Source organism: Procambarus clarkii, chromosome 48, assembly GCF_040958095.1.
Source record: "Procambarus clarkii isolate CNS0578487 chromosome 48, FALCON_Pclarkii_2.0, whole genome shotgun sequence".
In the NCBI taxonomy this organism is placed as follows: Eukaryota; Metazoa; Arthropoda; class Malacostraca; order Decapoda; family Cambaridae; genus Procambarus; species Procambarus clarkii.
In genome coordinates this window covers 18,450,229-18,464,843 of record NC_091197.1, presented here as the reverse complement: position 1 = coordinate 18,464,843, position 14,615 = coordinate 18,450,229, and positions in this window count along the sequence as shown.

The following is a 14,615-nucleotide window of genomic DNA, read 5'->3' as shown; positions in this document are numbered from 1 at the left end:
GACGCCACTGGTTGTGGTTGTGGACGCCACTGGTTGTGGTTGTGGATGCCACTGGTTGTGGTTGTGGACGCCCCTGGTTGTGGTTGTGGACGCCACTGGTTGTGGTTGTGGACGCCCCTGGTTGTGGTTGTGGATGCCACTGGTTGTGGTTGTGGACGCCCCTGGTTGTGGACGCCACTGGTTGTGGTTGTGGACGCCACTGGTTGTTGTTGTGGACGCCACTGGTTGTGGTTGTGGACGCCACTGGTTGTGGTTGTGGATGCCACTGGTTGTGGTTGTGGATGCCACTGGTTGTGGACGCCACTGGTTGTTGTTGTGGACGCCACTGGTTGTGGTTGTGGACGCCACTGGTTGTGGTTGTGGATGCCACTGGTTGTGGTTGTGGACGCCACTGGTTGTGGACGCCACTGGTTGTTGTTGTGGACGCCACTGGTTGTGGTTGTGGATGCCACTGGTTGTGGTTGTGGACGCCCCTGGTTGTGGCCTCGCCTAGAGAAGCTTGTAGGCACTCAGGCACTGAAATACTTGTATTTGATGGTTCTATGACACATTTGCATGTGTTGGTTCTCTATGAAACATTTTCGTGTCTAGTTTCTCTTTCCGTGACACGTTTTGCGGGACTAGTTTCTCTCTGACACGTTTGCGAGGCTACGTCTTCCTACCTAATCATGATGATAAAGAGGAACGTAGAAGATTGAAGGTGATGAGTCACAATAACGTGGCTGAAGTAGTTTGACCAGACCACACACTAGACGGTGAAAGGACGACGACGTTTCGGTCCGTCCTGGACCATTCTCAAGTCGATTGTCTTGAGAATGTCACAATCGACTTGAGAATGGTCCAGGACGGACCGAAACGTCGTCGTCCCTTCACCTTCTACTGTGTGGTCTGGTCAACATAATAGATTCTTCTTTTACGTTCCCTATATCAAATGACAATCAAAACGTTATCTATTTTTTTTCGCGCATGTCTTTAACCTTATTTTTTCTCTTATCCAATTATTATTTGTGTATGGGTCACACTTTCCCCATTAATGTATATTACGTGAATTGTCCCAATTTCCTTAATATACTTTTAAACTCTCCTAAAACTATTGTTTGCACGATAAATTATGTGCACAAACAAACTCTACCTATAGAAACACATATTAGGGGACAGTTCAATTATTTCTTTCATTAAAAAAAAGATCACTCATACCATTCATAGTTCAAAATCAATATAGGACTCAGCAAAACTCATCTTTCATAAAAAAATCAAATTTTTTTGTTTTTAATAATTTAAAATTTTAGTTTTCTACAAATTTAGAAAAATTTAGAAAAACACATTCGTGCCTCTCACCAACACATTCGTGCCTCTCACCAACACATTCGTGGCTCTCACCAACACATTCGTGTCCCTCACCAACACATTCGTGCCTCTCTCCCACACAGTCGTGCCTCTCACCCACACAGTCGTGCCTCTCACCCACACAGTCGTGCCTCTCACCCACACAGTCGTGCCTCTCACCCACACAGTCGTGCCTCTCACCCACACATTCGTCATGCATGATTCTTTTTATCTTAACCCGTACGATTGCTCAAATCGTTATCTGTGACTTCCTTCTATGCACAAAATCTCCATAAGGAATTGATCTTTATACATATCAATACTTTCTTCCCCATGACCATCTGGACATAGAACTATACAATAAGTCAGCAGTTAAGGGGTTAAGAAAATATTAGATAAAAAAAGTCCCCAGCTGATAAATGCTTCCTTGTGGTTTTTTTCTATGTAGGTAGCTGGTGAGGTACCAACCTAGAAGGGAAGGTACCTCAAAGGTACCTACCTTTGTGGGTAGCTGATAAGCAGCTCCTTGGACATCCTTGGGCTTCCCTCGCAGGGAATAACACGGCAGTATTTTGGTTCGTGAGTCTTGATAATAGTGATTCCGGAGGCTGGGGTGTGGATATTGGACGAGAGGGAGAGAGAAACTTGGAAGAGAGAGGATGGGGAGAAAGAGGGAAGGGGGAGAAGGAAGAGATGGGGAAGGTGTGGGTGATAAGGAGGAGAGATAATAACAATAAAATAATCACGTATTTAAATTAATTATATATATATATATATATATATATATATATATATATATATATATATATATATATATATATATAACTGAAAACTCACACCCCAGAAGTGACTCGAACCCATACTCCCAGGTGCAACGCAACTGGTATGTACAAGACGCCTTAATCCACTTGACCATCACGACCGGACATAATGAGGTGATAGCCGAGGCTATTTGAACCACCCCACCGCCGGCACTCGGATAGTAATCTTGGGCATAGCATTTTACCAAATCACCTCATTCTTTGGGGCACACGTGAGGAACACAAATGCGAACAAGCCTGAATGGTCCCCAGGACCATATGCAACTGAAAACTCACACCCCAGAAGTGACTCGAACCCATACTCCCAGGTGCAACGCAACTGGTATGTACAAGACGCCTTAATCCACTTGACCATCACGACCGGACATAATGAGGTGATAGCCGAGGCTATTTGAACCACCCCACCGCCGGCACTCGGATAGTAATCTTGGGCATAGCATTTTGCCCAAGGTGATTTGGTAAAATGAGGTGATTTGGTAAAATGCTATGCCCAAGATTACTATCCGAGTGCCGGCGGTGGGGTGGTTCAAATAGCCTCGGCTATCACCTCATTATGTCCGGTCGTGATGGTCAAGTGGATTAAGGCGTCTTGTACATACCAGTTGCGTTGCACCTGGGAGTATGGGTTCGAGTCACTTCTGGGGTGTGAGTTTTCAGTTGCATATGGTCCTGGGGACCATTCAGGCTTGTTCGCATTTGTGTTCCTCACGTGTGCCCCAAAGAATGAGGTGATTTGGTAAAATGCTATGCCCAAGATTACTATCCGAGTGCCGGCGGTGGGGTGGTTCAAATAGCCTCGGCTATCACCTCATTATGTCCGGTCGTGATGGTCAAGTGGATTAAGGCGTCTTGTACATACCAGTTGCGTTGCACCTGGGAGTATGGGTTCGAGTCACTTCTGGGGTGTGAGTTTTCAGTTGCATGTTGTCCTGGGGACCATTCAGGCTTGTTCGCATATATATATATATATATATATATATATATATATATATATATATATATATATATATATATATATATATATATATATAACGTCGTACCTAGTAGCCAGAACGCACTTCTCAGCCTACTATGCAAGGCCCGATTTCCCTAATAAGCCAAGTTTTCCTGAATTAATATATTTTCTCTAATTTTTTCTTATGAAATGATAAAGCTACCCATTTCATTTCGTATGAGGTCATTTTTTTTGGAGTTAAAATTAACATAGATATATAACCGAACCTAACCAACCCTACCTAACCTAACCTTACCTATCTTTATAGGTTAGGTTTGGTTAGGTAGCCGAAAAAGTTAGGTTAGGTTAGGTTAGGTAGGTTAGGTAGTCGAAAAACAATTAATTCATGAAAACTTGGCTTATTAGGCAATCGGGCCTTGCAAAGTAGGCAGAGAAGTGCGTTCTAGCTACTGGGTACGACATATTATATATATATATATATATATATATATATATATATATATATATATATATATATATATATATATATATATATATATATATATAACTGAAAACTCACACCCCAGAAGTGACTCGAACCCATACTCCCAGAAGCAACGCAACTGGTATGTACAAGACGCCTTAATCCACTTGACCATCACGACCGGACATAATGAGGTGATAGCCGAGGCTATTTGAACCACCCCACCGCCGGCACTCGGATAGTAATCTTGGGCATAGCATTTTACCAAATCACCTCATTCTTTGGGGCACACGTGAGGAACACAAATGCGAACAAGCCTGAATGGTCCCCAGGACAATATGCAACTGAAAACTCACACCCCAGAGTGACTCGAACCCATACTCCCAGAAGCAACGCAACTGGTATGTACAAGACGCCTTAATCCACTTGACCATCACGACCGGACATAATGAGGTGATAGCCGAGGCTATTTGAACCACCCCACCGCCGGCACTCGGATAGTAATCTTGGGCATAGCATTTTACCAAATCACCTCATTCTTTGGGGCACACGTGAGGAACACAAATGCGAACAAGCCTGAATGGTCCCCAGGACAATATGCAACTGAAAACTCACACCCCAGAAGTGACTCGAACCCATACTCCCAGAAGCAACGCAACTGGTATGTACAAGACGCCTTAATCCACTTGACCATCACGACCGGACATAATGAGGTGATAGCCGAGGCTATTTGAACCACCCCACCGCCGGCACTCGGATAGTAATCTTGGGCATAGCATTTTACCAAATCACCTCATTCTTTAGGGCACACGTGAGGAACACAAATGCGAACAAGCCTGAATGGTCCCCAGGACAATATGCAACTGAAAACTCACGTGTGCCCCAAAGAATGAGGTGATTTGGTAAAATGCTATGCCCAAGATTACTATCCGAGTGCCGGCGGTGGGGTGGTTCAAATAGCCTCGGCTATCACCTCATTATGTCCGGTCGTGATGGTCAAGTGGATTAAGGCGTCTTGTACATACCAGTTGCGTTGCTTCTGGGAGTATGGGTTCGAGTCACTTCTGGGGTGTGAGTTTTCAGTTGCATATTGTCCTGGGGACCATTCAGGCTTGTTCGCATTTGTGTTCCTCACGTGTGCCCCAAAGAATGAGGTGATTTGGTAAAATGCTATGCCCAAGATTACTATCCGAGTGCCGGCGGTGGGGTGGTTCAAATAGCCTCGGCTATCACCTCATTATGTCCGGTCGTGATGGTCAAGTGGATTAAGGCGTCTTGTACATACCAGTTGCGTTGCTTCTGGGAGTATGGGTTCGAGTCACTTCTGGGGTGTGAGTTTTCAGTTGCATATTGTCCTGGGGACCATTCAGGCTTGTTCGCATATATATATATATATATATATATATATATATATATATATATATATATATATTAGTATATTTTGGTAGCAGTCTTTCCTGTAGACATATATTATTAAATATGACCGAAAAAGTAAGATTAATAATTCTAACACGAATTTTTTCAATCTTTCGTACATTTCTTTTCACTGTTGGAGGTAAATCAAAAATCAAATCTCCAAAAATCATTTTTATTTCTAGTCTAAATATGAAATGAATTTTGGAGATTTGATTTTTGATTTACCTCCAACAGTGAAAAGAAATGTACGAAAGATTGAGAAAATTCGTGTTAGAATTATTAATCTTACTTTTTCGGTCATATTTAATATATATATATATATATATATATATATATATATATATATATATATATATATATATATATATATATATATATATATATGTATCTTCTCACCTCTCTCACGTTTACGGACACAAGTTTGATGATGTCCAAAGATCAGTTCCGTTGTGTCAACAAATTTGAGAACATCTACAGGTAGCTTAACCTTCACCGCAATCATGAATTGAGATAGAAAGTATGAGTGTGAGTTATGAAAAGTATGAGTGGTTGAACAGTCAGATTCAATGGATTTAACATGAGGGCTTTACGGACTTGCTGAAGCTGCCACGCCAACGAAGCTGTCAATTTTTTCTATTTGCATTTTACCTCTTCTCTTCTACTCGGTTCCCCCTTTATCCCCCCCTCTCCTCTTCTCACCCCCTTCCTCCTCTTCCTCTGCTCACTTGCTGCTTTCACTTCTCTTTCACTCACCGATTAAGAGAATACTTATAACATTCCACCCGGCATTTATATCTAAGTTGTTCACCCTTTTCCTTAACACTCGTTCTTCTCCTCTTCCTCCTCCTTCTGTTCCATCTGCGTCTGTTCCTATTCCCTCTTAGCCAGGTGTTAATGAGAAAGTGAAGGCAGGATGAACGACGCACCCTCGTACTAACTTACAATCACTTTACTCATCCTTGAACAAAAAATAAGATACTTGCCCAGAATTTGCGCGCCACTTACGACATGTTTATGCTTACGAGGTGCTTGGTTAGTGAATGGATGTCGTAACACGGCTAGTGGTTTCTCTTGGTAGGTCTCGAGATGGTTTCTCTTGGTAGGTCTCGAAGGGGTTTCCCTTGGTAGGTCTCGAGATGGTTTTTCTTGGTTGGTCTCGAAGAGGTTTCTCTTGGTTGGTCTCGAAGGGGTTTCTCTTGGTTGGTCTCGAATAGGTTTCTCTTGTTAGGTCTCGAGATGGTTTCTCTTGGTAGGTCTCAAAGAGGTTTCTCTCAGTGGTGCACATTTCGGTTTCTTCTCGTGACTTCGTTTGAGATCTTAAGTTTTCATCCCTGTTTTCGAATGATATCGTCAGAAGGTGGTCTTCACATAGACCCTTGTCTTACTCTCACCTCAGGTTTTCTAAGAAAGTTTTTGAAAGTTTTGTGGCTACAAAACCCACCTCACTCATTGGTGAGAGTATCTCTGGCCCATGAGTGAGGTGGGTCTTGTGGCCATGGGTGAGGTGGACCACTTGGCTTATATGAGTAAGCTGGATCTTCTTATTTACGGGCTCACCATAGCCCGTGTTATATGGACACTCCGTCCTGAATAGCTAAATCTTTAACAACAACAACAACATTCTTATGAACCTTATTCACGCTTGTTGACCAGACCCCACACTAGAGGGTGAAGGGACGACGACGTTTCGATCCGTCCTGGACCATTCTCAATTCGATTGACTTGAGAATGGTCCAGGACGGACCGAAACGTCGTCGTCCCTTCACCTTCTAGTGTGTAATCTGGTCTTTAACCACGTTATTGTGACTCATCGCCTGCTTATTCACGCTTGATTTCATTTGTTCATGAATGTTCTTGCCTGTTCACGTGTGTTCTTTTACGTTTCTTTTACGCACGATCTCCCATTTTCGTTCTTGTTCACGCACGGTCATTCCTGTTAGTCTCTGTTCAAGCGTGATTTGGACAGTACACGCATGTCCTCTGTTGTTCACCTTGTTCATGATCTCACCAACTTGTTCGGGCTCGTTCACGCTTTGTTCATACGCATGTCCAGTTGCTATTACACACATAGTTCATCCGTGTTCTCGCTGGTTTTACGCGTTGGTCAGTCACGTTCTTGTTTGTTCTGCTTGTTCAAGTTTCGTTTAAGCGTGAACTGGTAAGAACACAACTTGTTCTCAAGCGTTCAACATTTGTTCACGCGTTTTCTCACTTGTTCTAGCGTGTTCACGCTTAATAAACAGACAAGGGGGGAACTTAGTCCATTTAGTCCTGCATAATTCCCACTTCCCCTACACATCTCTCCCTTCCCCCCTACATCTCTTCTTTTGTCCTTCGGAGAGACATCATTCCCCTCCCATATGTCTCCCATCACCACACCCCTTCCCCATCCCCTTTCCATTTGACATCACTCCCTCCTTTAAACATCTCTCCTGATGGAATGGGTAAATAGGTCAGGTGAGTGTGTGGACCCATAGTACTGTTCCACATCTTTTATGGAGTCCCGAGGGTGTGTGTCCCCAAGGTCAGTGTCCCCAAGGTCAGTATCTCTCAAGGTCAGTATCTCTCAAGGTCAGTATCTCTCAAGGTCAGTATCTCTCAAGGTCAGTATCTCCCAAGTTCAGCATCTCTCAAGGTCATCATCTCCCAAGGTCAGTATCTCCCAAGGTCAGTATCTCCCAAGTTCAGCATCTCCCAAGTTCAGCATCTCCCAAGGTCAGTGTCCCCAAGGTCAGTATCTCTCAAGGTCAGTATCTCTCAAGGTCAGTATCTCCCAAGTTCAGCATCTCTCAAGGTCATCATCTCCCAAGGTCAGTATCTCCCAAGGTCAGTATCTCCCAAGGTCAGCATCTCTCAAGGTCATCATCTCCCAAGGTCAGTATCTCCCAAGGTCAATATCTCCCAAGGTCAGCATCTTTCAAGGTCAGTATCTCTCAAGGTCAGTATCTCTCAAGGTCAGTATCTCCCAAGGTCAATATCTCCCAAGGTCAGCATCTTTCAAGGTCAGTATCTCTCAAGGTCAGTATCTCTCAAGGTCAGTATCTCCCAAGGTCAGTATCTCCCAAGGTCAATATCTCCCAAGGTCAGCATCTTTCAAGGTCAGTATCTCTCAAAGTAAGCATCTCCCAAGGTCAGCATTGTTGGAACTTTCCAACAGCCAAGTACTATACCCTAGTACGATAAGATAAATTTATTGTGTTAGGAAATTAAATTAACTAACTCTACTAACCAGTAGCGTAGTATAACAAATTCTCATTAGTATCGATGCCGTTATTGCATCAGCCGCTCGGCTCCTATGAGAATGAACTAAATATATATATATATATATATATATATATATATATATATATATATATATATATATATATATATATATATTAGTATATATATTTTTTTTTTTTTTTTTTTTTTTTTTTTAGCAGCGATAGCAGGCGGCTTGACGTTTGCGAGGCACTACAAGAAGTCAACACCAGCAGTCAACAGCCAATTATTGCACAACTATATTCTACCCACCTCAAGACTCCGCTCCAATATAGAAGCATCAAGAAATATGGACCAATAGGCTTTCTACAAACACTTCTATTCAATACCCATTGTTTGTGTTCTGTCTTGTGTTGATACTTTTAATACCCTATTAATATCCCCTCTTGTTCTGTCTTGTGTTAATGCCACATCACCCCTCCCACCTCACTCAAATGTAGATATAAAATCGGAGATACGTAAATCAGTTGTGTATTTGTGAACTGAAGTCTTTGAAAATGTAATAAGTTTTACGAAACGCGCCCGTGTCGCGTCAGACTAGAAATAAAAATGAATTTTGGAGAATTGATTTTTGATTTACCTCCAACAGTGAAGCGTAATGTACGAAAGATTGAGAAAATTCGTGTTAGAATTATTAATCTTACTTTTTCGGTCATATTTAATAATATATATATATATATATATATATTGTGACGGTAACGCGTTGGTGTTTGGCTGTTTAATGCTAGGGGTATGGCCTCGTCACATAGTTATAAAAAAATATAGAAAAACTGGAACTTCGTCTGTGGTAAGGTAAGGAGAAGACACACAAAACACAAGTAAAACTTTAACAATGAAATTTTAATTACGTTAAATAAATCAAAACATGAAAATAATGCACAAACAAATATGTATAATAAAATCAATCAATCAAAATAATAAGAATACTTAAATGACACAATGAAAAGTTACGTTAAGGCAAAATAACAAGAAGTGCAATACAACAGTTAAGTGGGAGGTGCTGGAATATTGGCTTAAAGCCACCACCTCTCTCAGTACACGCTAACGTCTAGCTGGGAGGAGTGCTGGCTACGAAAGCACGGAACATTCTGAGGACTGATGTTGGGGCGACCCCAGACATCAGGTAGTATTGGGGGGGGGGGCGAGGCAGGTGCAGCCAGACCGGCGACCAATCAGCGGAGTCGTAGCGATCAACGGGTAGTTTGGTGGTTGGAGTTCGAACAGGTGGCTGGTTGCATACGTTTCTGCTCACCCTGGCAAGCCTTGCTGGTGCTGGTGTTGTTGTCGTTGTTGGACATTTCTTCCATAGTCTTTTTATATAATTGTGAAGACGTAATTTTGGAGGGAAGAGCAGGCTCAATCTCTTGAAGGAGATTATCGTCACAACTCTCCCCCGAAGCCTGCGGTTCTGGAAGAAGTACGTCGTTATGTGGTGGAGTAATGGATGGAGTCGCTTCTACTTCATAAACTCTGGAGAGATCATGGGCTAAGATGTTGTCAGACTCTTGGTATAGCGTGTCTCCAGGTTGAATTTCTGCAGGTAGCAAGCCCATAGTAGAAGACGTTGAGATGAGAAGTGGGCGTGCTGCAGGAGGTGTAGGGTGGTGTGGTCCGTATTGATGGTGGACCGAGCACTTTTCAGGTGTGGAGTGAAGTGCTGATTCTTCAGGATGAGGAAGAGTAGCTCCTTGCCAATTGTTCCGTCGTTCCTTGTAGCAGTAGTCGCTGACAGGTGTATTCTTCTCGCCTCGTTGCTGCATCACGACACCACCATCGTCGGTACCATTGGCGTCGACATGGAGGATGTAGGGCTTATCTGACGAGGTGAGAGTGGAATTAGAAGAGGGCATAGGAGCACGAGTATTATCCTGAAAGCATTTGGGAAGATCATTAAGGATTTTGGAATTAGAAAGCGCCGACTCCTTGTCAGTGCTTTCGGGAGAAGAAGCCGGGATGGTCTCACTGTGGATGTAGGGTTCTGTGAAGGTAGAACAATTAATCAAGACAGTGGGAGGAGTACCATTATATTGCTTCAGGAGGTTGACGTGGCACAGCTGGGTCTTCCGCCGCCTATCTGGAGTCTCTATCACATAATTATTATTATTCCTGCACTCTTTGACGCAGTAGGGTCCTGAAAATCTGTTTTGTAAAGGTGAACCTGGGATAGGGAAATAAGCAAGGACGAAGTCTCCCGGCTTGAATTTTCTTACTTTGCTGGTCTGGTCGTAATGAGTCTTCATTCTCACCTGGGCTTTCAATAGATTATCATGAGCAAAGCGGTGGACTCTCTCTAGAATGTGTTGAAGGTTTTGAAGAAACTGGGGCACATTCTGATGCTCACTGAAGGTGGCATCTCTGAGAGAGTCTTTGAAAGCCTTAAGGGGAGTACGGCACTTACGGCCGTAGAGCATCTCATAAGGAGATACTCCTAGGGACTCATTGGGGAGACTTCTGAAAATACACATTATTAGGTCAATCTGCTTATCCCAATCCTTCGAGGTTTCACTACAAAACTTTTTCAAGAGTGCTTTGATGGTCTGATGACTACGTTCAAGAGAACCCTGTGAAGCAGGATGATAGGGGCTGGACAATACCTGTTTGATGTTGAACTCCTCCAGTGTCCTTTTGAAGAGATCACTGGTGAAGTTGGTGCCACAGTCACTTTGAATCTCCCTGGGAAATCCGTATTGAGTGAAGATCTTCAATAGATGTTTGATAACCGTAGCAGCCGTGATGTTCTTCACTGGAACTGCTATGGGAAATCTGGTGGTAGGACACAGGATGGTTAGGATGTAGGCGTTACCTGAACTGGTCCGAGGTAAAGGACCAACACAGTCTATTATGAGTCTGTGGAAAGGTTCCGCAGGCACCTGTATTGGAATCAGTGGTGCTCTGGGAATGGAGACGTTCGGTTTGCCTGTCATCTGACATGTATGACACTGTTTTACGTACTGTTTGACGTTATTTACCATACCTGGCCAGTAGTAGTCTTGACGAATCCCATGGTAAGTCTTGTTGAAGCCGTAGTGGGAGAATGCTCCATGGGCCAGGTGTAGAATAGTGGGCCGCAGGCTGGTGGGAATCACAAGTTGTTCGGTGTTGGCCCAATCGTCCTCCTCCTTCAGTTTACTGGGTCTATATCTGCGGTAGAGCAAGTCGTTCTCTAGGAAGAACCCAGGAATACTGTCGGGTTGAGTCTCAGCCTGGAAAAACAATGGTGTTAAAGTAAGATCTTCCCTCTGCAACTTACGGAACTCCAACTTGGTCAGATGCGGGGGTAGTTTCTGAGGGTCTTGAGGGACAGCGGTAGCAGTAGAGTCAGCTGGCTGTGGACGTGCGGCTTGTGCACGGGTGGTCACGAGAACCGGAGGAGAAACTCCATCACTCTCTTGAACCTCTGCTGGAACATACTCGAGAATAGGATTTATTGGCACAGAGTTACACACCTGGGGTTTGTCCATGACGATCAGGTTGGTCGGTTGCAGGTCTTCTGCCAAGTCGTTGCCTAGGAGAAGTTGCACTCCAGGCATGGGAAAAGGCTTTTCCCTGACGGCGACTTGGACTTCCCCGTTCACGTAGGGACAATTCAGGTGGACTCTGGCGAGAGGGTATGGAGTGGTAGCAGTGAGGTCAGTGATGAAGACTGTTTCCCCGGTGTAGACTATGTTGGGCACAGCCGACTTCAAGATGATCGATTGTAGAGCCGCTGTGTCCCTCAAGATCTTCAATTTGAAACGTCCCTCCGGATTTGAACCGTTGGCAGAGACAGTTCCAGTATACAGGTGGTTACTGAAAAGAGAAAGATCATTAACATCAACACCAACATTCATCACAGGCTTACCGGACTTAGGAGGAGTTGGTTTGGGTCGTTGTTGGTCAGTGGTTCCCTTGTATTGAGACTTACCACACTTGTCTATGGTATGTCCATAGAGTCTACAATACTTGCAGTACAGTTGTGAACCAGCTTGATCGGGGCTCACCTTCTCGTAACTGTACCACGACTTCTTACTGGAGGATGGTTCAGGTGTCAGCCGGTGGATGAGGCTGTAAGTGTCAGCCGACTTAGCACACTTCAGGTAGTCGGTTTCTTCTTTATCTGCTAAGTAGAGGCGGACAGGAGGCGGCACACGTCTCAAGAATTCTTCAACAAGCATCAGGTTCACGAGTTCTGTAAAAGTAGAGACATGTGCTGCTTCCAGCCATTTCATGAAATACCTCCGTTTCGTGTTAGCAAACTCGAGGAAGGTAGTGGTGCTTGCCTTCAGGTGGTCACGGAATTTCCTTCTATAACTTTCAGTAGAGAGTAGGTAGGCGTCTAACACTGCTTGTTTCAGAGTGTAGTAGTCATTCTCAGACGCCAAAGTACTGAGTGTGACTGCAGCTCTACCTGTAAGATGGACTCTGAGAAGTGTTGCCCATTGGTCGACAGGCCAACTGAGTTGATTAGCAAGGGTTTCAAAGGTGGTAAAGAACACATCAACTTCTGCTTCTACAAAGGATGGCATTAACTTACTTGCATGTGATATATTAAAACTGACGGGAAGATTGGCAGTAGCTTGCTGGCGTTGAGTGAAGTGTGAAGTTTCCAAGGCGATTTCGCGTTGACGACACTCTAGAGCCAGAGTCGCTTGTTGCTTGTCATGTTCGCGTTGTATTTCCAACTCGCGTTGTTTGGTTTCAAGCTGTACTCTTTCACGTTCACGGAGTAATGCGACCTCACGTTCGTGTTCTTCTCTCCTCAAAGCAGCTTCGCGTTCTTGTTCGTCTCTCCTCAAAGCAGCTTCGCGTTCTTGTTCGTCTCTCCGTATGGCAGCAGCTCGTTCTTGTTGTTCGAGGGCTTCCCTTTGCTGCTCACGTTCAATCTTGGCCAGCTCTAGTTTGAGTTTCAGCGTTGCCAAATCAGTTTTATCTGCAATATAGTAAGTTTCATGAGTTTCAGAGTCTATCTTACCTTGCTCTAAATAGTAATCCAGCAACAGGTTGTGTAGGTCATTTTTGTTGGCTTGGTAGGGAACTTCTAGTTGATACTCATGTGCAAGAGTTTGTAGTTCAGTCCTCTTGGCACGACTTAAAGTCCCTATTTCACCTGCTGGATTTGCACGGAAAGTTTGGAGACGAAACATGGTGAAATTAGCAAATAAAGGTACACGAATGTTCAATAATGAAATGTCAGAAACAGGACAATGTGGCAACTGGCACCTATCCTGTGTGATCTTTAACAATTAACGTTAAGTGAAAGATATTAAATGATTAAATTAAATCAAGGGCGCAGGAAATCTTGTACCCGGTACTCATGTAAGAGAATAAGGGCAAGAAAATCCTACTAACAAATGAAACAGAGTTTCGAAAACAAATGAAACAGTTAAATGCTTCAAAAGTAAAATTGGTAGTCCAAGGATGTAGGCATACCTTGCCAAGTCTCTATAGGACATAAAGCAAGTTTTTCCCACTGAATTTAATATGATACTTACAGAATTAGCGAACTTTTGTGCTCTGAAAAAATAAGCTAATTCCCTACCGTTGTATGTATCATCATCTCTGACTGACGTGTAGGGGTGCGAGGTGTCAACTGGTGACGAGAACTGCTGCTGAGGTCCCAATTCAGCAACTAAAGTTCGAGCTAGAGGAACTATGGCCCTCTTTGTCCTCCTACAGTCAGATTGCAGAAGATTGGGTACTCTTGACCCGGGGCAGACCACAGTACCAGGGTACCAATATGATGATCTGTCAGAATGAGAAATATTCAAGGGACATAGATGGTAAATACGAGTAATAACAAGGAGGGAGAGATGACCAATTAAGAGTATGACTGCGGCCTACAGTCACCACGTAATCCAAAGTTGTCTCACCTTCACTATATGTTACTCTCGTAATGCACAATACACCGCACCTTATAAAAAATGAAATTGAATGAAAAATAGTAAAGCTACGTTAACAGAGTTAAATACGCTTACCATAAATTACCACTTGGCACCAGTACCTGAGTGAGGATCCCGGACAGGCCCCCATATAACTTGTGACGGTAACGCGTTGGTGTTTGGCTGTTTAATGCTAGGGGTATGGCCTCGTCACATAGTTATAAAAAAATATAGAAAAACTGGAACTTCGTCTGTGGTAAGGTAAGGAGAAGACACACAAAACACAAGTAAAACTTTAACAATGAAATTTTAATTACGTTAAATAAATCAAAACATGAAAATAATGCACAAACAAATATGTATAATAAAATCAATCAATCAAAATAATAAGAATACTTAAATGACACAATGAAAAGTTACGTTAAGGCAAAATAACAAGAAGTGCAATACAACAGTTAAGTGGGAGGTGCTGGAATATTGGCTTAAAGCCACCACCTCTCTCAGTACACGCTAAC